General features: G+C 49.8%; 3 long non-coding RNA genes across 3 annotated transcripts; all 3 read right to left on the minus strand.

Moving 5' to 3' along the window:
* Positions 1-575: 575 nt before the first annotated feature.
* Positions 576-1,949, minus strand: LOC137851738 (uncharacterized). The gene is made up of 3 exons (XR_011093412.1): positions 1,564-1,949; positions 1,170-1,290; positions 576-914 (listed from the first exon to the last, which is right to left on the minus strand). It is a non-coding gene; the product is annotated as an uncharacterized lncRNA (long non-coding RNA).
* Positions 1,950-8,484: 6,535 nt separating this feature from the next.
* On the minus strand, positions 8,485-9,619 carry LOC137851739 (uncharacterized). The gene is made up of 3 exons (XR_011093413.1): positions 9,234-9,619; positions 8,840-8,960; positions 8,485-8,584 (listed from the first exon to the last, which is right to left on the minus strand). It is a non-coding gene; the product is annotated as an uncharacterized lncRNA (long non-coding RNA).
* A 6,531-nt stretch (positions 9,620-16,150) lies between these two features.
* On the minus strand, positions 16,151-17,285 carry LOC137850614 (uncharacterized). The gene is made up of 3 exons (XR_011092675.1): positions 16,900-17,285; positions 16,506-16,626; positions 16,151-16,250 (listed from the first exon to the last, which is right to left on the minus strand). It is a non-coding gene; the product is annotated as an uncharacterized lncRNA (long non-coding RNA).
* Between the last annotated feature and the right edge of the window lie 6,106 nt (positions 17,286-23,391).

A 23,391-nucleotide genomic window follows, 5' to 3' on the forward strand; every position in this document is an offset into this window, starting at 1 on the left:
GACTTCGTTCTGTGGCTTAGACAGGTGCCTTGCAGTTCCACCGTGGCCTGGACGTGTCCTCTTGCTGTGTCCCCACCTACATCGCAGTTCTGCTTAGAAGCAGCAGCAGGCTTTTGAAGATGTCCCACTCCTTCCGTTTTCAGTGGTTTAGCTTGGCTAGCCGGGTGGTGTCTGTCAACAGAAGACAACAAAGAGATTTGGGTTAGAAACAGCTAACTGAGTAGTTCCTTTGCACAAGGGCAAGGCATATTTACCCCTTCCTAATGGAGACTGCAGTGTCAGAGATAATGACGGGTCCTTCAGAGAGCTTTGAAATATCCCTTGGGGATGCTGAGTCCAGAGGACCAGAGCAAACCTGTCTAAAGTACACCGTGGAAGCACTCGGAATTACTTCCTAGCACAGAAGCATCTATGCTGATACGGCTTCAGCTGGTTTCAGTGTTCTTCTTCACCTAATACCTAAATTAAGATAAGAGGTCTCAATGCAGATGGAAAGATTGAGAAATACAGAAATCACTGATGTGCTTTGAGAACTTCTAAGGACTGAGAACTAAATAAATCCAATATTGTAACATTAAGGATTGGTTAGAAAAGTAAACGTTAAAAACAAGTAAAGGAGAAGGACAAGTAAGCTTTCTTAAAGGATCTACTATATTTAAAGGATCTTTAAAAAAGTAAGTAAGTAATGAAATATATACGCAGAGAGATAGATAGATAGATATACAGAAACCTAAGAAACTGCTGCGCAGGTTAGCTTCTTGCTCTCTTTTCTAAAAGTGCTAGTGAATACAGCATCTGTGTGCGTCACAAGCATTACCCTCAGTCCAGCACAGGTACACACGAGAGGACAGCCTGCAGGTTGCGGAGGCAAAGAAACTGCTCTGGCTGGATGTGAAGAGCCAAGACAGAAGTTGCTGTCAGGGAAAAGATACACAGAGGGGATGAAAAACACGGAGTGTGCTTCCGACCTTCACAACTTCTAAGCAAGCGGAGATGAGGTTGTGGAACAACCAAATGAGCTGTTGATCGAGAAGCAGCCTGAAGACTGGCCTTAAGCAGGGCCTTGCATTCTTCGTTTTTATAGCATTGCTTGCCTTCAAGCGCACGATCATGACTTTATTAACTTTCTACCACTACAGAAATGCACCGGATTCTTTCACAACACTTACGGGTGGTAACTGGAAATACTGGTCAGCATTCTCTATTTCCTTCTTCATCTCAATTCTCTTTTGGCCTGTGAAGCTTTTCAGATCAGAGGAGAAGATCCGCTGTAATACGGAGTTTTGGATACTGCAAAGGAAACGAAGAATCGTACTGACAACTCTTTTCAACCTCACCTGCAACCGTCACAGAAGAGAATACCGAAAGAACGCCGCTTTATCATGGGAAGCATAAATTCGAGCATAGGTGTCCTAGAGCTGAAGCGAGGTTAAGCAGGTTGCAAACAAGGGGAAGGAGCACACCCAGAAGCATTTCCATAAAGCTGTGTTTTCAAACAAATGGTTTAAAGACTTAGATTTTCTTACAAGTGAAGAATGAAAAAATAAAAAGAAAGAAAATTACCCGGACATACAGTTTTCCTCTAGCTTGCTTTGCTGCTTTCAGAATCTAGGGCTTTGATACTGCTGCCTCCTCAGCAACATCAGCAATTTCCTAGGAAAGCTGGTGTCCACCAGGTCAAATAGGAACGGGAAACCCCTCTTGCCACAACTTCACACTCACACCAGAGTTGGCAGGACAGGCCGATGGACAGAGAAGTGTCTGTAAGAGTGTTAGAAAACAGACTTTAGATTTCTGTCCACCCAGGAAAAATTACTTGCTCATCCCTTCAAACTGAACTCTCAGTAGAAGGAGGTGATCCCAAGCTGCATTCCTGACATCTATGCTGCAAAGTCATCAGATGCGACATGTTACTGTACCAGCCTGTGATGAACAGAAACAGGACTTTGAGGTTATGCTGTTTGAGTAGAATTAAGCTCAAAGAGTTAGTCCTTTGGTATGCTTTTGTCTGCAAGTGTCTGCACTGTTTCGCAGACAATGTCTCCAGCAAGCTGGCTGCTTGCTTCATTTGTTCTGTTCCGTTCTGTTTTGTTTTGTTTTCTCGGCAAGGGTTCTTAGAGAAATGAGATTAAAGTGATCATATTGTATGTCCGTCCATCCCTCCCTCCCCTTCGCTTGTCCAGAGCTTTTACCTTGTCCACCAGCTTGAATGAACTCGGTCATAGGCGCAGTTGTGCCAAAGCCATTCTGTTGCTAGGCGTGTTGTGAAAACAGACAGCTAAGGAGTGGGGAGAGGACGTGCTGCTGTCTGCAGTGTGACCTCAGCGCTTACCAAACAGTAGGGAATACACAGAGAAGGGCGTTAGGAAAACTTCAAGCCCCAGATACATTTTATGTGGAAACCATATCTCCCAAGATAACGCTGGACACAACTGCATAATCAAAATGGATTCATTTCTTGGTTCATCCAACTCCTAGGTTTTAGTTTTGAAAAGTTTCTGTCTTGGCTTAAAGCACTCTTCCAATCTCTATTTCCAGTTACTAGGATTTCCTGAAATAGCTCATCCCATTTTTTTCTTTGTACAATCTCCCAGCCTCTTTGTTTTCCTCTCCCCGAGAAACTTAGAACTGCTCTCTTCATACTTGACAACTAGATATGGAGCTGTATCAGCCAGAAGGAAGTTTCCTTCACACTTTCCGCTTCTTACGGTACCTGGACTCTTACCTTTACTCTTACTCGCCCTTCCTACATTAGCACAAAGAAAGCTGTCTGGGAGATCTGACGTCTTGTTTTCCAGAAGCTACCCTGAATCACCTTTACGAGAGCTGTCCCACGCTGCGAGCACAAGTCTTGCAGTCTGGCCAGATATTTGCCTTCTAAGTCGATAATCAAACCTGTCAAGTATAGAACATGTAACTAATGGAAAGGAAATCCTTTTATTTTGATCCAAATTCCTTTTTTTTTTTTTTTTAATTTCTTTTTTTTTCTAGACCAAGAGTGAATCGTGGGAAACCAGCAAAACTCAGGTGAAAAATGGAATGAACAATGTTAAGGTCAGGCAGCTTGCCCACTGCAATTGCTACCCTGAAAGCAGATGGAGTGCATCTTCATACACCACAGCCTGAGACACTAGTCGACAGGCCAGCCCATGTGATGAAGTCCATTGCTGTCCTGAATTTTAACGTGACACGGGTACTCTTAAGCCTCTTGTTTATGCTTTAGTACTTGCGGTCTATGGGAGGACCACAGCACACTCTTCTCTGTCTACCCTTATTTGTTGATCGTCTGTAGGAAGAAGAGAACGTGCAGAGGCCCTCACCCGTACATTGGGTCTGTTCTCACTCTGTGCAGCTCCATCATTGAGCAAAGTACCAAACCTGAGGCTTCTCTAAGGGCTTTACACAAACTACAGAATACTAAAATGAAGCATTCACAACAAAACCACACTGTTTTCCCCAGCCAAGCATCAAAACACTTACAGAAGGGCATGGGCCCTCTCTGTGCACCTCAAGGGGAGATCCACAAATCCTCACGTGGTTTCAACACATCCAGCACCCTTCTCTGTCCCTCCCGGCTAAACGTGCGCAGAGGTAGCTGTTGCCAAAGTGCTGTGGTGACATAATTCCCTTCTGTTTCTGAAGTCATCACGGCAGGCGCCTCCCAGCGACGGCACAACACTCTCTGTTGCTAACGCGTATGTCTCAGAAAAAGCTAGAGAAGGACCACTATGCCCAAACTGACTTGAATTAGGGTAGTTCAAAAATTATTCCCTGCTCCCCTACATCTGTGGAAGGTGTGTGATCAATCTTTTCCTTGAGAAAGGATTACAGACCAAAAGAGCTTGATTCTGAGACGTTGCCCGTACTTGTAGAACAGTTCACCTTTTATTTCCATGTCAGAAAAAAGAAGGTGAAATCAACAATTCCCTTCCTCCGAGCTGGGAATAGGAAAGAACCCCAATTCTCCAGGAAGCCTTAAAGAGGAAACTCTGCATTTCTTTGTTAAACACCTTGTTTAATTTCTTTAAAGAAATCTTTCCCAGGACTTTGCAACTGCGGTGGTCTGAATCGGGTGGGCACCACGACCGCTCTCTCACTCCCCCTCCTCAAGGGAAAGGGGGAGAAAATACGATGCAAAGGGCTCAAGGGCTGAGATAAGGACGGGGAGATCGCTCAACAATTATCGTGACGGGCAAAGCAGACTCAGCATAGGGAGACAGTAAGAGTGATTGCCTACTACCAACAAACTAGACACGTGAGAAACAAAGGAAAGAAACCCAAAACGTCTTCTCCCCATCTGCCCTCTTCCACCTCCTCCTCCTGAGCAGTGCAGGGAAACAGGGGACTGAGGGCTGCGGTCAGTCCCTGATGCTTTGTCCCCGCCGCTCCTTCTCGCTCCCTCCCTGCCCCTGCTCCCCGTGGGGTCCCTCCCACGGGATGCCGTCCTTCCCCAGCTGATCCCACACGGGCTGCCCACAGGCAGCAGCTCCTCAAGCACTGCTCCCACACGGCTCCGTCCCACGGGCTCCATCCATCCATCCATCCCCCAGGAGCAAACTGCTCCAGCACGGGTCCCCCCCGGCTGGGCGGCAGCTCCCCCCAGACCCCCTGCTCCTGCGGGGGCTCCTCTCCACGGGGGGGCTGCAGCTGCGGCCCGGGGCCTGCTCCTGCCCTGCGGGGGCTCTCCATGGGCCGCAGCCTCCTCCAGGCCACATCCACCTGCTCCACCGGGGGCTCCTCCACCCACGGGGGGGCTGCAGCGTGGAGATCTGCTCCATGGGCTGCAGGGGGACAGCCTGCTCCACCGGGGGCCTCTCCCTGCACAGCCCGCAGGGGAACTGCTGCTGCCTGCCTGCAGCGACCCTGCCCTCCTGCTGCACTCACCTGGGGGGCTGCAGGGCTGCTTCTCCTCTCTTTCTCCCTGTGAAGCAGCTTTTTTTTTTTGTTATTTTTGTTCTCCTTTCTTAAATACGCTCTCACAGAGGAACAAGCGACATCGTTTCTTGGCTTGGCTCTGGCCAGCAGGGGAGCCGTTATCTAACGTGGGGCAGCTTCTAGATTCTTCTCACAGAAGCTACCCCTATGGCCCCCTGCTACCAAAACCTTGCCATGTAAACCCACCAGAGCAACTCTTTCGGTGAAGAAATTTTTCGTAAGAACCAACCGAAACCTCCCCTGGTACAACCTAAGGGGTTTTGTTCTTGTCTTGTCACTGGGGGCTTGGGAGAAGAGAACGATCCCCACCTCTCTGGAGCCTCCTTTCAGCTTCCTGTAGAGCACAGGAAGGTCTCCCCTGAGCCTCCTTTTCTCCAGGCTGCACAACCCCAGCTCCCTCAGCCGCTCCTCACCAGACTTGTTCTCTAAACCCTTCACAAGCTTCAGAGCCCTTCTCCGCACACGCTCCAGCACCTCGAGCTCTTCGCTGAACACAGTGCTCGAGGTGCAGCCTCAGCAGAGCCGCGCACAGAGGGACAACCGCTTCCCTAGTCCTGATGGCCACTCTATGTCTGATACAAGCCAGCTGTAGAGATATTTATATACATATATATGCAGCACTAGTACATGTTCCTTGGAACACTGGTCCAACTCTCTTCAAACCCCGTACATTGATGGTTTCCTCTAACTGGCACTGACGCTTCAGCTGGATCCTCTAATCCCATCTTACTGCTTCTGCTTCCTAAGCAGGTGACAGAAACTCCTAAGCGGAGAGCAGAGGAGTTGTAGTTCTGTATCCAGGAAATATTTGGAAGTTTGGAAGATGCTTCCCTTGCTCAGCTGCCTTCCCTACGTTAATCAATCACCCGATCTTTTGCCTTCCAGCAAAAGTCTTGATGCAGTTCTTAAGGAAAGTTCTTTCTGAAAATCCTCAGCCACCTCTGTGCACGCCAAAGCTTTCATGGCACTGTGCAATGCGCGGATGGCAGCGATAAATCAGGTTGTGGAATGAATGGCAACGCGTGGGGAGGGAATTTTCAGGTGGCTTCGCGCTGTTTCGCAGGTCCCTGAATTAGAGGTAATGAGGAAACAAGTGGTAGGAACAAAACCTTGAGCCAGGCTGAGATCAAGAAATGGCTACAGTGCTAAAGAGGACCTTTGGGCAGTGGGCAATTGCTGGCTGGCTCCAGGTGCGTGTCTGAGGGTCTCTGACCAACTGTATGATAGATTCGGGCGCGTGGACAGCACGTGGGGCTACGGGGAGAGGACATGTAGGAGTGAAAAAGGGCAATAAACGCCTCCTGTTCAAGAGCCATCAGGAGTCTGTGTCTTGCATCCCTTCAGCAACACAAATATTTGGCTCCGGATCCAAAAGGTCATGTATTTGGCAATTTTATTTATGGTAGCACTCCCCACCCCTCCCATCCCCTCTTTTCCCTCCCCTCCCCTCCCCTACGGTCCCCTCCCCTCCCCTCCCCTACAGTCCCTATCCCTACACTCTGCTACACTCCCCTCCCCTAAACTACCCTACACACCCCTACACTCCCCTCCCCTATACTACCCTACACTCCCCTTTGCTACACTACCCTACATTATTACCCTATGCTCCCCTCCCCTACGCTCCCCTACACGCCCCTCCGCTATCCTACCCTACACTCCCCTAAACTCCGCTCCCCTACAAGCGTAGCATGGTAGAGGGGAGGGGAGCGTAGGAGAGTATAGGGTAGCTATACTCTCCTACGCTCCCCTCCCCTCTACCATGCTACGCTACGCTGCGCTATGCTACCCTACGCTATGCTATGCTACACTACCCTATCCTACCCTCCCCTAACCTCCCCTACACTATCTTACCCTCCCCTGCCCTCCCCTCCCCTATGCTCCCTGTCCCTACACTCTGCTACACTCCCCTCCCCTATACTACCCTACACTCCCCTTTGCTACACTACCCTACATTATTACCCTATGCTCCCCTCCCCTACGCTCCCCTACGCTCCCCTCCCCTATCCTACCCTAAACTCCCCTAAACTCCGCTCCCCTACACTACCCTATACTCTCCTACGCTCCCCTCCCCTCTACCACACTACACTATGCTACGCTACCCTATGCTATGCTATGCTACACTACCCTATCCTACCCTCCCCTAACCTCCCCTACACTATCTTACCCTCTCCTGCCCTCCCCTCCTCTGCCCTCCCCTCCCCTATGCTCCCTGTCCCTACACTCTGCTACACTCCCCTCCCCTATACTACCCTACACTCCCCTTTGCTACACTACCCTACATTATTACCCTATGCTCCCCTCCCCTATGCTCCCCTACGCTCCCCTCCCCTATCCTACCCTAAACTCCCCTAAACTCCGCTCCCCTACACTACCCTATACTCTCCTACGCTCCCCTCCCCTCTACCACACTACACTACGCTACCCTACACTACGCTACGCTACCCTACGCTATGCTATGCTACACTACCCTATCCTACCCTCCCTTCCCCTCCCCTCCCCTTCCCTCCCTTCCTCTCCCCTTCCCTTCCCTCCCCTCCCTTCCTTTTATTCCCTCCCCTTCCCTCCCCTCCTGTCTTCTTCCCTCCTCTTTTCTTTCTTTCAGGTATCTTCAGATTGCTTCAGTCGTTCTCATAGCTGCTATCCCTGGCTGATTCACGGGAACCCATCAGCAGCAACCAGAAGCGCTCCAGCTGCTGTGTCACTAGGCGAGCAACAGTCTGCAATTGGGAATCGCTGACTTCGTTCTGTGGCTTAGACAGGTGCCTTGCAGTTCCACCGTGGCCTGGACGTGTCCTCTTGCTGTGTCCCCACCTACATCGCAGTTCTGCTTAGAAGCAGCAGCAGGCTTTTGAAGATGTCCCACTCCTTCCGTTTTCAGTGGTTTAGCTTGGCTAGCCGGGTGGTGTCTGTCAACAGAAGACAACAAAGAGATTTGGGTTAGAAACAGCTAACTGAGTAGTTCCTTTGCACAAGGGCAAGGCATATTTACCCCTTCCTAATGGAGACTGCAGTGTCAGAGATAATGACGGGTCCTTCAGAGAGCTTTGAAATATCCCTTGGGGATGCTGAGTCCAGAGGACCAGAGCAAACCTGTCTAAAGTACACCGTGGAAGCACTCGGAATTACTTCCTAGCACAGAAGCATCTATGCTGATACGGCTTCAGCTGGTTTCAGTGTTCTTCTTCACCTAATACCTAAATTAAGATAAGAGGTCTCAATGCAGATGGAAAGATTGAGAAATACAGAAATCACTGATGTGCTTTGAGAACTTCTAAGGACTGAGAACTAAATAAATCCAATATTGTAACATTAAGGATTGGTTAGAAAAGTAAACGTTAAAAACAAGTAAAGGAGAAGGACAAGTAAGCTTTCTTAAAGGATCTACTATATTTAAAGGATCTTTAAAAAAGTAAGTAAGTAATGAAATATATGCGCAGAGAGATAGATAGATAGATATACAGAAACCTAAGAAACTGCTGCGCAGGTTAGCTTCTTGCTCTCTTTTCTAAAAGTGCTAGTGAATACAGCATCTGTGTGCGTCACAAGCATTACCCTCAGTCCAGCACAGGTACACACGAGAGGACAGCCTGCAGGTTGCGGAGGCAAAGAAACTGCTCTGGCTGGATGTGAAGAGCCAAGACAGAAGTTGCTGTCAGGGAAAAGATACACAGAGGGGATGAAAAACACGGAGTGTGCTTCCGACCTTCACAACTTCTAAGCAAGCGGAGATGAGGTTGTGGAACAACCAAATGAGCTGTTGATCGAGAAGCAGCCTGAAGACTGGCCTTAAGCAGGGCCTTGCATTCTTCGTTTTTATAGCATTGCTTGCCTTCAAGCGCACGATCATGACTTTATTAACTTTCTACCACTACAGAAATGCACCGGATTCTTTCACAACACTTACGGGTGGTAACTGGAAATACTGGTCAGCATTCTCTATTTCCTTCTTCATCTCAATTCTCTTTTGGCCTGTGAAGCTTTTCAGATCAGAGGAGAAGATCCGCTGTAATACGGAGTTTTGGATACTGCAAAGGAAACGAAGAATCGTACTGACAACTCTTTTCAACCTCACCTGCAACCGTCACAGAAGAGAATACCGAAAGAACGCCGCTTTATCATGGGAAGCATAAATTCGAGCATAGGTGTCCTAGAGCTGAAGCGAGGTTAAGCAGGTTGCAAACAAGGGGAAGGAGCACACCCAGAAGCATTTCCATAAAGCTGTGTTTTCAAACAAATGGTTTAAAGACTTAGATTTTCTTACAAGTGAAGAATGAAAAAATAAAAAGAAAGAAAATTACCCGGACATACAGTTTTCCTCTAGCTTGCTTTGCTGCTTTCAGAATCTAGGGCTTTGATACTGCTGCCTCCTCAGCAACATCAGCAATTTCCTAGGAAAGCTGGTGTCCACCAGGTCAAATAGGAACGGGAAACCCCTCTTGCCACAACTTCACACTCACACCAGAGTTGGCAGGACAGGCCGATGGACAGAGAAGTGTCTGTAAGAGTGTTAGAAAACAGACTTTAGATTTCTGTCCACCCAGGAAAAATTACTTGCTCATCCCTTCAAACTGAACTCTCAGTAGAAGGAGGTGATCCCAAGCTGCATTCCTGACATCTATGCTGCAAAGTCATCAGATGCGACATGTTACTGTACCAGCCTGTGATGAACAGAAACAGGACTTTGAGGTTATGCTGTTTGAGTAGAATTAAGCTCAAAGAGTTAGTCCTTTGGTATGCTTTTGTCTGCAAGTGTCTGCACTGTTTCGCAGACAATGTCTCCAGCAAGCTGGCTGCTTGCTTCATTTGTTCTGTTCCGTTCTGTTTTGTTTTGTTTTCTCGGCAAGGGTTCTTAGAGAAATGAGATTAAAGTGATCATATTGTATGTCCGTCCATCCCTCCCTCCCCTTCGCTTGTCCAGAGCTTTTACCTTGTCCACCAGCTTGAATGAACTCGGTCATAGGCGCAGTTGTGCCAAAGCCATTCTGTTGCTAGGCGTGTTGTGAAAACAGACAGCTAAGGAGTGGGGAGAGGACGTGCTGCTGTCTGCAGTGTGACCTCAGCGCTTACCAAACAGTAGGGAATACACAGAGAAGGGCGTTAGGAAAACTTCAAGCCCCAGATACATTTTATGTGGAAACCATATCTCCCAAGATAACGCTGGACACAACTGCATAATCAAAATGGATTCATTTCTTGGTTCATCCAACTCCTAGGTTTTAGTTTTGAAAAGTTTCTGTCTTGGCTTAAAGCACTCTTCCAATCTCTATTTCCAGTTACTAGGATTTCCTGAAATAGCTCATCCCATTTTTTTCTTTGTACAATCTCCCAGCCTCTTTGTTTTCCTCTCCCCGAGAAACTTAGAACTGCTCTCTTCATACTTGACAACTAGATATGGAGCTGTATCAGCCAGAAGGAAGTTTCCTTCACACTTTCCGCTTCTTACGGTACCTGGACTCTTACCTTTACTCTTACTCGCCCTTCCTACATTAGCACAAAGAAAGCTGTCTGGGAGATCTGACGTCTTGTTTTCCAGAAGCTACCCTGAATCACCTTTACGAGAGCTGTCCCACGCTGCGAGCACAAGTCTTGCAGTCTGGCCAGATATTTGCCTTCTAAGTCGATAATCAAACCTGTCAAGTATAGAACATGTAACTAATGGAAAGGAAATCCTTTTATTTTGATCCAAATTCCTTTTTTTTTTTTTTTTAATTTCTTTTTTTTTCTAGACCAAGAGTGAATCGTGGGAAACCAGCAAAACTCAGGTGAAAAATGGAATGAACAATGTTAAGGTCAGGCAGCTTGCCCACTGCAATTGCTACCCTGAAAGCAGATGGAGTGCATCTTCATACACCACAGCCTGAGACACTAGTCGACAGGCCAGCCCATGTGATGAAGTCCATTGCTGTCCTGAATTTTAACGTGACACGGGTACTCTTAAGCCTCTTGTTTATGCTTTAGTACTTGCGGTCTATGGGAGGACCACAGCACACTCTTCTCTGTCTACCCTTATTTGTTGATCGTCTGTAGGAAGAAGAGAACGTGCAGAGGCCCTCACCCGTACATTGGGTCTGTTCTCACTCTGTGCAGCTCCATCATTGAGCAAAGTACCAAACCTGAGGCTTCTCTAAGGGCTTTACACAAACTACAGAATACTAAAATGAAGCATTCACAACAAAACCACACTGTTTTCCCCAGCCAAGCATCAAAACACTTACAGAAGGGCATGGGCCCTCTCTGTGCACCTCGAGGTGAGATCCACAAATCCTCACGTGGTTTCAACACATCCAGCACCCTTCTCTGTCCCTCCCGGCTAAACGTGCGCAGAGGTAGCTGTTGCCAAAGTGCTGTGGTGACATAATTCCCTTCTGTTTCTGAAGTCATCACGGCAGGCGCCTCCCAGCGACGGCACAACACTCTCTGTTGCTAACGCGTATGTCTCAGAAAAAGCTAGAGAAGGACCACTATGCCCAAACTGACTTGAATTAGGGTAGTTCAAAAATTATTCCCTGCTCCCCTACATCTGTGGAAGGTGTGTGATCAATCTTTTCCTTGAGAAAGGATTACAGACCAAAAGAGCTTGATTCTGAGACGTTGCCCGTACTTGTAGAACAGTTCACCTTTTATTTCCATGTCAGAAAAAAGAAGGTGAAATCAACAATTCCCTTCCTCCGAGCTGGGAATAGGAAAGAACCCCAATTCTCCAGGAAGCCTTAAAGAGGAAACTCTGCATTTCTTTGTTAAACACCTTGTTTAATTTCTTTAAAGAAATCTTTCCCAGGACTTTGCAACTGCGGTGGTCTGAATCGGGTGGGCACCACGACCGCTCTCTCACTCCCCCTCCTCAAGGGAAAGGGGGAGAAAATACGATGCAAAGGGCTCAAGGGCTGAGATAAGGACGGGGAGATCGCTCAACAATTATCGTGACGGGCAAAGCAGACTCAGCATAGGGAGACAGTAAGAGTGATTGCCTACTACCAACAAACTAGACACGTGAGAAACAAAGGAAAGAAACCCAAAACGTCTTCTCCCCATCTGCCCTCTTCCACCTCCTCCTCCTGAGCAGTGCAGGGAAACAGGGGACTGAGGGCTGCGGTCAGTCCCTGATGCTTTGTCCCCGCCGCTCCTTCTCGCTCCCTCCCTGCCCCTGCTCCCCGTGGGGTCCCTCCCACGGGATGCCGTCCTTCCCCAGCTGATCCCACACGGGCTGCCCACAGGCAGCAGCTCCTCAAGCACTGCTCCCACACGGCTCCGTCCCACGGGCTCCATCCATCCATCCATCCCCCAGGAGCAAACTGCTCCAGCACGGGTCCCCCCCGGCTGGGCGGCAGCTCCCCCCAGACCCCCTGCTCCTGCGGGGGCTCCTCTCCACGGGGGGGCTGCAGCTGCGGCCCGGGGCCTGCTCCTGCCCTGCGGGGGCTCTCCATGGGCCGCAGCCTCCTCCAGGCCACATCCACCTGCTCCACCGGGGGCTCCTCCACCCACGGGGGGGCTGCAGCGTGGAGATCTGCTCCATGGGCTGCAGGGGGACAGCCTGCTCCACCGGGGGCCTCTCCCTGCACAGCCCGCAGGGGAACTGCTGCTGCCTGCCTGCAGCGACCCTGCCCTCCTGCTGCACTCACCTGGGGGGCTGCAGGGCTGCTTCTCCTCTCTTTCTCCCTGTGAAGCAGCTTTTTTTTTTTGTTATTTTTGTTCTCCTTTCTTAAATACGCTCTCACAGAGGAACAAGCGACATCGTTTCTTGGCTTGGCTCTGGCCAGCAGGGGAGCCGTTATCTAACGTGGGGCAGCTTCTAGATTCTTCTCACAGAAGCTACCCCTATGGCCCCCTGCTACCAAAACCTTGCCACGTAAACCCACCAGAGCAACTCTTTCGGTGAAGAAATTTTTCGTAAGAACCAACCGAAACCTCCCCTGGTACAACCTAAGGGGTTTTGTTCTTGTCTTGTCACTGGGGGCTTGGGAGAAGAGAACGATCCCCACCTCTCTGGAGCCTCCTTTCAGCTTCCTGTAGAGCACAGGAAGGTCTCCCCTGAGCCTCCTTTTCTCCAGGCTGCACAACCCCAGCTCCCTCAGCCGCTCCTCACCAGACTTGTTCTCTAAACCCTTCACAAGCTTCAGAGCCCTTCTCCGCACACGCTCCAGCACCTCGAGCTCTTCGCTGAACACAGTGCTCGAGGTGCAGCCTCAGCAGAGCCGCGCACAGAGGGACAACCGCTTCCCTAGTCCTGATGGCCACTCTATGTCTGATACAAGCCAGCTGTAGAGATATTTATATACATATATATGCAGCACTAGTACATGTTCCTTGGAACACTGGTCCAACTCTCTTCAAACCCCGTACATTGATGGTTTCCTCTAACTGGCACTGACGCTTCAGCTGGATCCTCTAAATCCCATCTTACTGCTTCTGCTTCCTAAGCAGGTGACAGAAACTCCTAAGCGGAGAGCAGAGGAGTTGTAGTTCTGTATCCAGGAAATATTTGGAAGTTTGGAAGATGCTTCCCTTGCTCAGCTGCCTTCCCTACGTTAATCAATCACCCGATCTTTTGCCTTCCAGCAAAAGTCTTGATGCAGTTCTTAAGGAAAGTTCTTTCTGAAAATCCTCAGCCACCTCTGTGCACGCCAAAGCTTTCATGGCACTGTGCAATGCGCGGATGGCAGCGATAAATCAGGTTGTGGAATGAATGGCAACGCGTGGGGAGGGAATTTTCAGGTGGCTTCGCGCTGTTTCGCAGGTCCCTGAATTAGAGGTAATGAGGAAACAAGTGGTAGGAACAAAACCTTGAGCCGGGCTGAGATCAAGAAATGGCTACAGTGCTAAAGAGGACCTTTGGGCAGTGGGCAATTGCTGGCTGGCTCCAGGTGCGTGTCTGAGGGTCTCTGACCAACTGTATGATAGATTCGGGCGCGTGGACAGCACGTGGGGCTACGGGGAGAGGACATGTAGGAGTGAAAAAGGGCAATAAACGCCTCCTGTTCAAGAGCCATCAGGAGTCTGTGTCTTGCATCCCTTCAGCAACACAAATATTTGGCTCCGGATCCAAAAGGTCATGTATTTGGCAATTTTATTTATGGTAGCACTCCCCACCCCTCCCATCCCCTCTTTTCCCTCCCCTCCCCTCCCCTACGGTCCCCTCCCCTCCCCTCCCCTACAGTCCCTATCCCTACACTCTGCTACACTCCCCTCCCCTAAACTACCCTACACACCCCTACACTCCCCTCCCCTATACTACCCTACACTCCCCTTTGCTACACTACCCTACATTATTACCCTATGCTCCCCTCCCCTACGCTCCCCTACACGCCCCTCCGCTATCCTACCCTACACTCCCCTAAACTCCGCTCCCCTACAAGCGTAGCATGGTAGAGGGGAGGGGAGCGTAGGAGAGTATAGGGTAGCTATACTCTCCTACGCTCCCCTCCCCTCTACCATGCTACGCTACGCTGCGCTATGCTACCCTACGCTATGCTATGCTACACTACCCTATCCTACCCTCCCCTAACCTCCCCTACACTATCTTACCCTCCCCTGCCCTCCCCTCCCCTATGCTCCCTGTCCCTACACTCTGCTACACTCCCCTCCCCTATACTACCCTACACTCCCCTTTGCTACACTACCCTACATTATTACCCTATGCTCCCCTCCCCTACGCTCCCCTACGCTCCCCTCCCCTATCCTACCCTAAACTCCCCTAAACTCCGCTCCCCTACACTACCCTATACTCTCCTACGCTCCCCTCCCCTCTACCACACTACACTATGCTACGCTACCCTATGCTATGCTATGCTACACTACCCTATCCTACCCTCCCCTAACCTCCCCTACACTATCTTACCCTCTCCTGCCCTCCCCTCCCCTCCCCTATGCTCCCTGTCCCTACACTCTGCTACACTCCCCTCCCCTATACTACCCTACACTCCCCTTCGCTACACTACCCTACATTATTACCCTATGCTCCCCTCCCCTATGCTCCCCTACGCTCCCCTCCCCTATCCTACCCTAAACTCCCCTAAACTCCGCTCCCCTACACTACCCTATACTCTCCTACGCTCCCCTCCCCTCTACCACACTACACTACGCTACGCTACCCTACACTACGCTACGCTACCCTACGCTATGCTATGCTACACTACCCTATCCTACCCTCCCTTCCCCTCCCCTCCCCTTCCCTCCCTTCCCCTCTCCTCCCCTTCCCTCCCCTCCCTTCCTTTTATTCCCTCCCCTTCCCTCCCCTCTTGTCTTCTTCCCTCCTCTTTTCTTTCTTTCAGGTATCTTCAGATTGCTTCAGTCGTTCTCATAGCTGCTATCCCTGGCTGATTCACGGGAACCCATCAGCAGCAACCAGAAGCGCTCCAGCTGCTGTGTCACTAGGCGAGCAACAGTCTGCAACTGGGAATCGCTGACTTCGTTCTGTGGCTTAGACAGGTGCCTTGCAGTTCCACCGTGGCCTGGACGTGTCCTCTTGCTGTGTCCCCACCTACATCGCAGTTCTGCTTAGAAGCAGCAGCAGGCTTTTGAAGATGTCCCACTCCTTCCGTTTTCAGTGGTTTAGCTTGGCTAGCCGGGTGGTGTCTGTCAACAGAAGACAACAAAGAGATTTGGGTTAGAAACAGCTAACTGAGTAGTTCCTTTGCACAAGGGCAAGGCATATTTACCCCTTCCTAATGGAGACTGCAGTGTCAGAGATAATGACGGGTCCTTCAGAGAGCTTTGAAATATCCCTTGGGGATGCTGAGTCCAGAGGACCAGAGCAAACCTGTCTAAAGTACACCGTGGAAGCACTCGGAATTACTTCCTAGCACAGAAGCATCTATGCTGATACGGCTTCAGCTGGTTTCAGTGTTCTTCTTCACCTAATACCTAAATTAAGATAAGAGGTCTCAATGCAGATGGAAAGATTGAGAAATACAGAAATCACTGATGTGCTTTGAGAACTTCTAAGGACTGAGAACTAAATAAATCCAATATTGTAACATTAAGGATTGGTTAGAAAAGTAAACGTTAAAAACAAGTAAAGGAGAAGGACAAGTAAGCTTTCTTAAAGGATCTACTATATTTAAAGGATCTTTAAAAAAGTAAGTAAGTAATGAAATATATGCGCAGAGAGATAGATAGATAGATATACAGAAACCTAAGAAACTGCTGCGCAGGTTAGCTTCTTGCTCTCTTTTCTAAAAGTGCTAGTGAATACAGCATCTGTGTGCGTCACAAGCATTACCCTCAGTCCAGCACAGGTACACACGAGAGGACAGCCTGCAGGTTGCGGAGGCAAAGAAACTGCTCTGGCTGGATGTGAAGAGCCAAGACAGAAGTTGCTGTCAGGGAAAAGATACACAGAGGGGATGAAAAACACGGAGTGTGCTTCCGACCTTCACAACTTCTAAGCAAGCGGAGATGAGGTTGTGGAACAACCAAATGAGCTGTTGATCGAGAAGCAGCCTGAAGACTGGCCTTAAGCAGGGCCTTGCATTCTTCGTTTTTATAGCATTGCTTGCCTTCAAGCGCACGATCATGACTTTATTAACTTTCTACCACTACAGAAATGCACCGGATTCTTTCACAACACTTACGGGTGGTAACTGGAAATACTGGTCAGCATTCTCTATTTCCTTCTTCATCTCAATTCTCTTTTGGCCTGTGAAGCTTTTCAGATCAGAGGAGAAGATCCGCTGTAATACGGAGTTTTGGATACTGCAAAGGAAACGAAGAATCGTACTGACAACTCTTTTCAACCTCACCTGCAACCGTCACAGAAGAGAATACCGAAAGAACGCCGCTTTATCATGGGAAGCATAAATTCGAGCATAGGTGTCCTAGAGCTGAAGCGAGGTTAAGCAGGTTGCAAACAAGGGGAAGGAGCACACCCAGAAGCATTTCCATAAAGCTGTGTTTTCAAACAAATGGTTTAAAGACTTAGATTTTCTTACAAGTGAAGAATGAAAAAATAAAAAGAAAGAAAATTACCCGGACATACAGTTTTCCTCTAGCTTGCTTTGCTGCTTTCAGAATCTAGGGCTTTGATACTGCTGCCTCCTCAGCAACATCAGCAATTTCCTAGGAAAGCTGGTGTCCACCAGGTCAAATAGGAACGGGAAACCCCTCTTGCCACAACTTCACACTCACACCAGAGTTGGCAGGACAGGCCGATGGACAGAGAAGTGTCTGTAAGAGTGTTAGAAAACAGACTTTAGATTTCTGTCCACCCAGGAAAAATTACTTGCTCATCCCTTCAAACTGAACTCTCAGTAGAAGGAGGTGATCCCAAGCTGCATTCCTGACATCTATGCTGCAAAGTCATCAGATGCGACATGTTACTGTACCAGCCTGTGATGAACAGAAACAGGACTTTGAGGTTATGCTGTTTGAGTAGAATTAAGCTCAAAGAGTTAGTCCTTTGGTATGCTTTTGTCTGCAAGTGTCTGCACTGTTTCGCAGACAATGTCTCCAGCAAGCTGGCTGCTTGCTTCATTTGTTCTGTTCCGTTCTGTTTTGTTTTGTTTTCTCGGCAAGGGTTCTTAGAGAAATGAGATTAAAGTGATCATATTGTATGTCCGTCCATCCCTCCCTCCCCTTCGCTTGTCCAGAGCTTTTACCTTGTCCACCAGCTTGAATGAACTCGGTCATAGGCGCAGTTGTGCCAAAGCCATTCTGTTGCTAGGCGTGTTGTGAAAACAGACAGCTAAGGAGTGGGGAGAGGACGTGCTGCTGTCTGCAGTGTGACCTCAGCGCTTACCAAACAGTAGGGAATACACAGAGAAGGGCGTTAGGAAAACTTCAAGCCCCAGATACATTTTATGTGGAAACCATATCTCCCAAGATAACGCTGGACACAACTGCATAATCAAAATGGATTCATTTCTTGGTTCATCCAACTCCTAGGTTTTAGTTTTGAAAAGTTTCTGTCTTGGCTTAAAGCACTCTTCCAATCTCTATTTCCAGTTACTAGGATTTCCTGAAATAGCTCATCCCATTTTTTTCTTTGTACAATCTCCCAGCCTCTTTGTTTTCCTCTCCCCGAGAAACTTAGAACTGCTCTCTTCATACTTGACAACTAGATATGGAGCTGTATCAGCCAGAAGGAAGTTTCCTTCACACTTTCCGCTTCTTACGGTACCTGGACTCTTACCTTTACTCTTACTCGCCCTTCCTACATTAGCACAAAGAAAGCTGTCTGGGAGATCTGACGTCTTGTTTTCCAGAAGCTACCCTGAATCACCTTTACGAGAGCTGTCCCACGCTGCGAGCACAAGTCTTGCAGTCTGGCCAGATATTTGCCTTCTAAGTCGATAATCAAACCTGTCAAGTATAGAACATGTAACTAATGGAAAGGAAATCCTTTTATTTTGATCCAAATTCCTTTTTTTTTTTTTTTTAATTTCTTTTTTTTTCTAGACCAAGAGTGAATCGTGGGAAACCAGCAAAACTCAGGTGAAAAATGGAATGAACAATGTTAAGGTCAGGCAGCTTGCCCACTGCAATTGCTACCCTGAAAGCAGATGGAGTGCATCTTCATACACCACAGCCTGAGACACTAGTCGACAGGCCAGCCCATGTGATGAAGTCCATTGCTGTCCTGAATTTTAACGTGACACGGGTACTCTTAAGCCTCTTGTTTATGCTTTAGTACTTGCGGTCTATGGGAGGACCACAGCACACTCTTCTCTGTCTACCCTTATTTGTTGATCGTCTGTAGGAAGAAGAGAACGTGCAGAGGCCCTCACCCGTACATTGGGTCTGTTCTCACTCTGTGCAGCTCCATCATTGAGCAAAGTACCAAACCTGAGGCTTCTCTAAGGGCTTTACACAAACTACAGAATACTAAAATGAAGCATTCACAACAAAACCACACTGTTTTCCCCAGCCAAGCATCAAAACACTTACAGAAGGGCATGGGCCCTCTCTGTGCACCTCGAGGTGAGATCCACAAATCCTCACGTGGTTTCAACACATCCAGCACCCTTCTCTGTCCCTCCCGGCTAAACGTGCGCAGAGGTAGCTGTTGCCAAAGTGCTGTGGTGACATAATTCCCTTCTGTTTCTGAAGTCATCACGGCAGGCGCCTCCCAGCGACGGCACAACACTCTCTGTTGCTAACGCGTATGTCTCAGAAAAAGCTAGAGAAGGACCACTATGCCCAAACTGACTTGAATTAGGGTAGTTCAAAAATTATTCCCTGCTCCCCTACATCTGTGGAAGGTGTGTGATCAATCTTTTCCTTGAGAAAGGATTACAGACCAAAAGAGCTTGATTCTGAGACGTTGCCCGTACTTGTAGAACAGTTCACCTTTTATTTCCATGTCAGAAAAAAGAAGGTGAAATCAACAATTCCCTTCCTCCGAGCTGGGAATAGGAAAGAACCCCAATTCTCCAGGAAGCCTTAAAGAGGAAACTCTGCATTTCTTTGTTAAACACCTTGTTTAATTTCTTTAAAGAAATCTTTCCCAGGACTTTGCAACTGCGGTGGTCTGAATCGGGTGGGCACCACGACCGCTCTCTCACTCCCCCTCCTCAAGGGAAAGGGGGAGAAAATACGATGCAAAGGGCTCAAGGGCTGAGATAAGGACGGGGAGATCGCTCAACAATTATCGTGACGGGCAAAGCAGACTCAGCATAGGGAGACAGTAAGAGTGATTGCCTACTACCAACAAACTAGACACGTGAGAAACAAAGGAAAGAAACCCAAAACGTCTTCTCCCCATCTGCCCTCTTCCACCTCCTCCTCCTGAGCAGTGCAGGGAAACAGGGGACTGAGGGCTGCGGTCAGTCCCTGATGCTTTGTCCCCGCCGCTCCTTCTCGCTCCCTCCCTGCCCCTGCTCCCCGTGGGGTCCCTCCCACGGGATGCCGTCCTTCCCCAGCTGATCCCACACGGGCTGCCCACAGGCAGCAGCTCCTCAAGCACTGCTCCCACACGGCTCCGTCCCACGGGCTCCATCCATCCATCCATCCCCCAGGAGCAAACTGCTCCAGCACGGGTCCCCCCCGGCTGGGCGGCAGCTCCCCCCAGACCCCCTGCTCCTGCGGGGGCTCCTCTCCACGGGGGGGCTGCAGCTGCGGCCCGGGGCCTGCTCCTGCCCTGCGGGGGCTCTCCATGGGCCGCAGCCTCCTCCAGGCCACATCCACCTGCTCCACCGGGGGCTCCTCCACCCACGGGGGGGCTGCAGCGTGGAGATCTGCTCCATGGGCTGCAGGGGGACAGCCTGCTCCACCGGGGGCCTCTCCCTGCACAGCCCGCAGGGGAACTGCTGCTGCCTGCCTGCAGCGACCCTGCCCTCCTGCTGCACTCACCTGGGGGGCTGCAGGGCTGCTTCTCCTCTCTTTCTCCCTGTGAAGCAGCTTTTTTTTTTTGTTATTTTTGTTCTCCTTTCTTAAATACGCTCTCACAGAGGAACAAGCGACATCGTTTCTTGGCTTGGCTCTGGCCAGCAGGGGAGCCGTTATCTAACGTGGGGCAGCTTCTAGATTCTTCTCACAGAAGCTACCCCTATGGCCCCCTGCTACCAAAACCTTGCCACGTAAACCCACCAGAGCAACTCTTTCGGTGAAGAAATTTTTCGTAAGAACCAACCGAAACCTCCCCTGGTACAACCTAAGGGGTTTTGTTCTTGTCTTGTCACTGGGGGCTTGGGAGAAGAGAACGATCCCCACCTCTCTGGAGCCTCCTTTCAGCTTCCTGTAGAGCACAGGAAGGTCTCCCCTGAGCCTCCTTTTCTCCAGGCTGCACAACCCCAGCTCCCTCAGCCGCTCCTCACCAGACTTGTTCTCTAAACCCTTCACAAGCTTCAGAGCCCTTCTCCGCACACGCTCCAGCACCTCGAGCTCTTCGCTGAACACAGTGCTCGAGGTGCAGCCTCAGCAGAGCCGCGCACAGAGGGACAACCGCTTCCCTAGTCCTGATGGCCACTCTATGTCTGATACAAGCCAGCTGTAGAGATATTTATATACATATATATGCAGCACTAGTACATGTTCCTTGGAACACTGGTCCAACTCTCTTCAAACCCCGTACATTGATGGTTTCCTCTAACTGGCACTGACGCTTCAGCTGGATCCTCTAAATCCCATCTTACTGCTTCTGCTTCCTAAGCAGGTGACAGAAACTCCTAAGCGGAGAGCAGAGGAGTTGTAGTTCTGTATCCAGGAAATATTTGGAAGTTTGGAAGATGCTTCCCTTGCTCAGCTGCCTTCCCTACGTTAATCAATCACCCGATCTTTTGCCTTCCAGCAAAAGTCTTGATGCAGTTCTTAAGGAAAGTTCTTTCTGAAAATCCTCAGCCACCTCTGTGCACGCCAAAGCTTTCATGGCACTGTGCAATGCGCGGATGGCAGCGATAAATCAGGTTGTGGAATGAATGGCAACGCGTGGGGAGGGAATTTTCAGGTGGCTTCGCGCTGTTTCGCAGGTCCCTGAATTAGAGGTAATGAGGAAACAAGTGGTAGGAACAAAACCTTGAGCCGGGCTGAGATCAAGAAATGGCTACAGTGCTAAAGAGGACCTTTGGGCAGTGGGCAATTGCTGGCTGGCTCCAGGTGCGTGTCTGAGGGTCTCTGACCAACTGTATGATAGATTCGGGCGCGTGGACAGCACGTGGGGCTACGGGGAGAGGACATGTAGGAGTGAAAAAGGGCAATAAACGCCTCCTGTTCAAGAGCCATCAGGAGTCTGTGTCTTGCATCCCTTCAGCAACACAAATATTTGGCTCCGGATCCAAAAGGTCATGTATTTGGCAATTTTATTTATGGTAGCACTCCCCACCCCTCCCATCCCCTCTTTTCCCTCCCCTCCCCTCCCCTACGGTCCCCTCCCCTCCCCTCCAGTCCCTATCCCTACACTCTGCTACACTCCCCTCCCCTAAACTACCCTACACACCCCTACACTCCCCTCCCCTATACTACCCTACACTCCCCTTTGCTACACTACCCTACATTATTACCCTATGCTCCCCTCCCCTACGCTCCCCTACACGCCCCTCCGCTATCCTACCCTACACTCCCCTAAACTCCGCTCCCCTACAAGCGTAGCATGGTAGAGGGGAGGGGAGCGTAGGAGAGTATAGGGTAGCTATACTCTCCTACGCTCCCCTCCCCTCTACCATGCTACGCTACGCTGCGCTATGCTACCCTACGCTATGCTATGCTACACTACCCTATCCTACCCTCCCCTAACCTCCCCTACACTATCTTACCCTCCCCTGCCCTCCCCTCCCCTATGCTCCCTGTCCCTACACTCTGCTACACTCCCCTCCCCTATACTACCCTACACTCCCCTTTGCTACACTACCCTACATTATTACCCTATGCTCCCCTCCCCTACGCTCCCCTACGCTCCCCTCCCCTATCCTACCCTAAACTCCCCTAAACTCCGCTCCCCTACACTACCCTATACTCTCCTACGCTCCCCTCCCCTCTACCACACTACACTATGCTACGCTACCCTATGCTATGCTATGCTACACTACCCTATCCTACCCTCCCCTAACCTCCCCTACACTATCTTACCCTCTCCTGCCCTCCCCTCCCCTCCCCTATGCTCCCTGTCCCTACACTCTGCTACACTCCCCTCCCCTATACTACCCTACACTCCCCTTCGCTACACTACCCTACATTATTACCCTATGCTCCCCTCCCCTATGCTCCCCTACGCTCCCCTCCCCTATCCTACCCTAAACTCCCCTAAACTCCGCTCCCCTACACTACCCTATACTCTCCTACGCTCCCCTCCCCTCTACCACACTACACTACGCTACGCTACCCTACACTACGCTACGCTACCCTACGCTATGCTATGCTACACTACCCTATCCTACCCTCCCTTCCCCTCCCCTCCCCTTCCCTCCCTTCCCCTCTCCTCCCCTTCCCTCCCCTCCCTTCCTTTTATTCCCTCCCCTTCCCTCCCCTCTTGTCTTCTTCCCTCCTCTTTTCTTTCTTTCAGGTATCTTCAGATTGCTTCAGTCGTTCTCATAGCTGCTATCCCTGGCTGATTCACGGGAACCCATCAGCAGCAACCAGAAGCGCTCCAGCTGCTGTGTCACTAGGCGAGCAACAGTCTGCAACTGGGAATCGCTGACTTCGTTCTGTGGCTTAGACAGGTGCCTTGCAGTTCCACCGTGGCCTGGACGTGTCCTCTTGCTGTGTCCCCACCTACATCGCAGTTCTGCTTAGAAGCAGCAGCAGGCTTTTGAAGATGTCCCACTCCTTCCGTTTTCAGTGGTTTAGCTTGGCTAGCCGGGTGGTGTCTGTCAACAGAAGACAACAAAGAGATTTGGGTTAGAAACAGCTAACTGAGTAGTTCCTTTGCACAAGGGCAAGGCATATTTACCCCTTCCTAATGGAGACTGCAGTGTCAGAGATAATGACGGGTCCTTCAGAGAGCTTTGAAATATCCCTTGGGGATGCTGAGTCCAGAGGACCAGAGCAAACCTGTCTAAAGTACACCGTGGAAGCACTCGGAATTACTTC

The sequence above is a fragment of the Anas acuta genome, chromosome 2 (assembly GCF_963932015.1).
Source record: "Anas acuta chromosome 2, bAnaAcu1.1, whole genome shotgun sequence".
Lineage (NCBI taxonomy): Eukaryota > Metazoa > Chordata > Aves > Anseriformes > Anatidae > Anas > Anas acuta.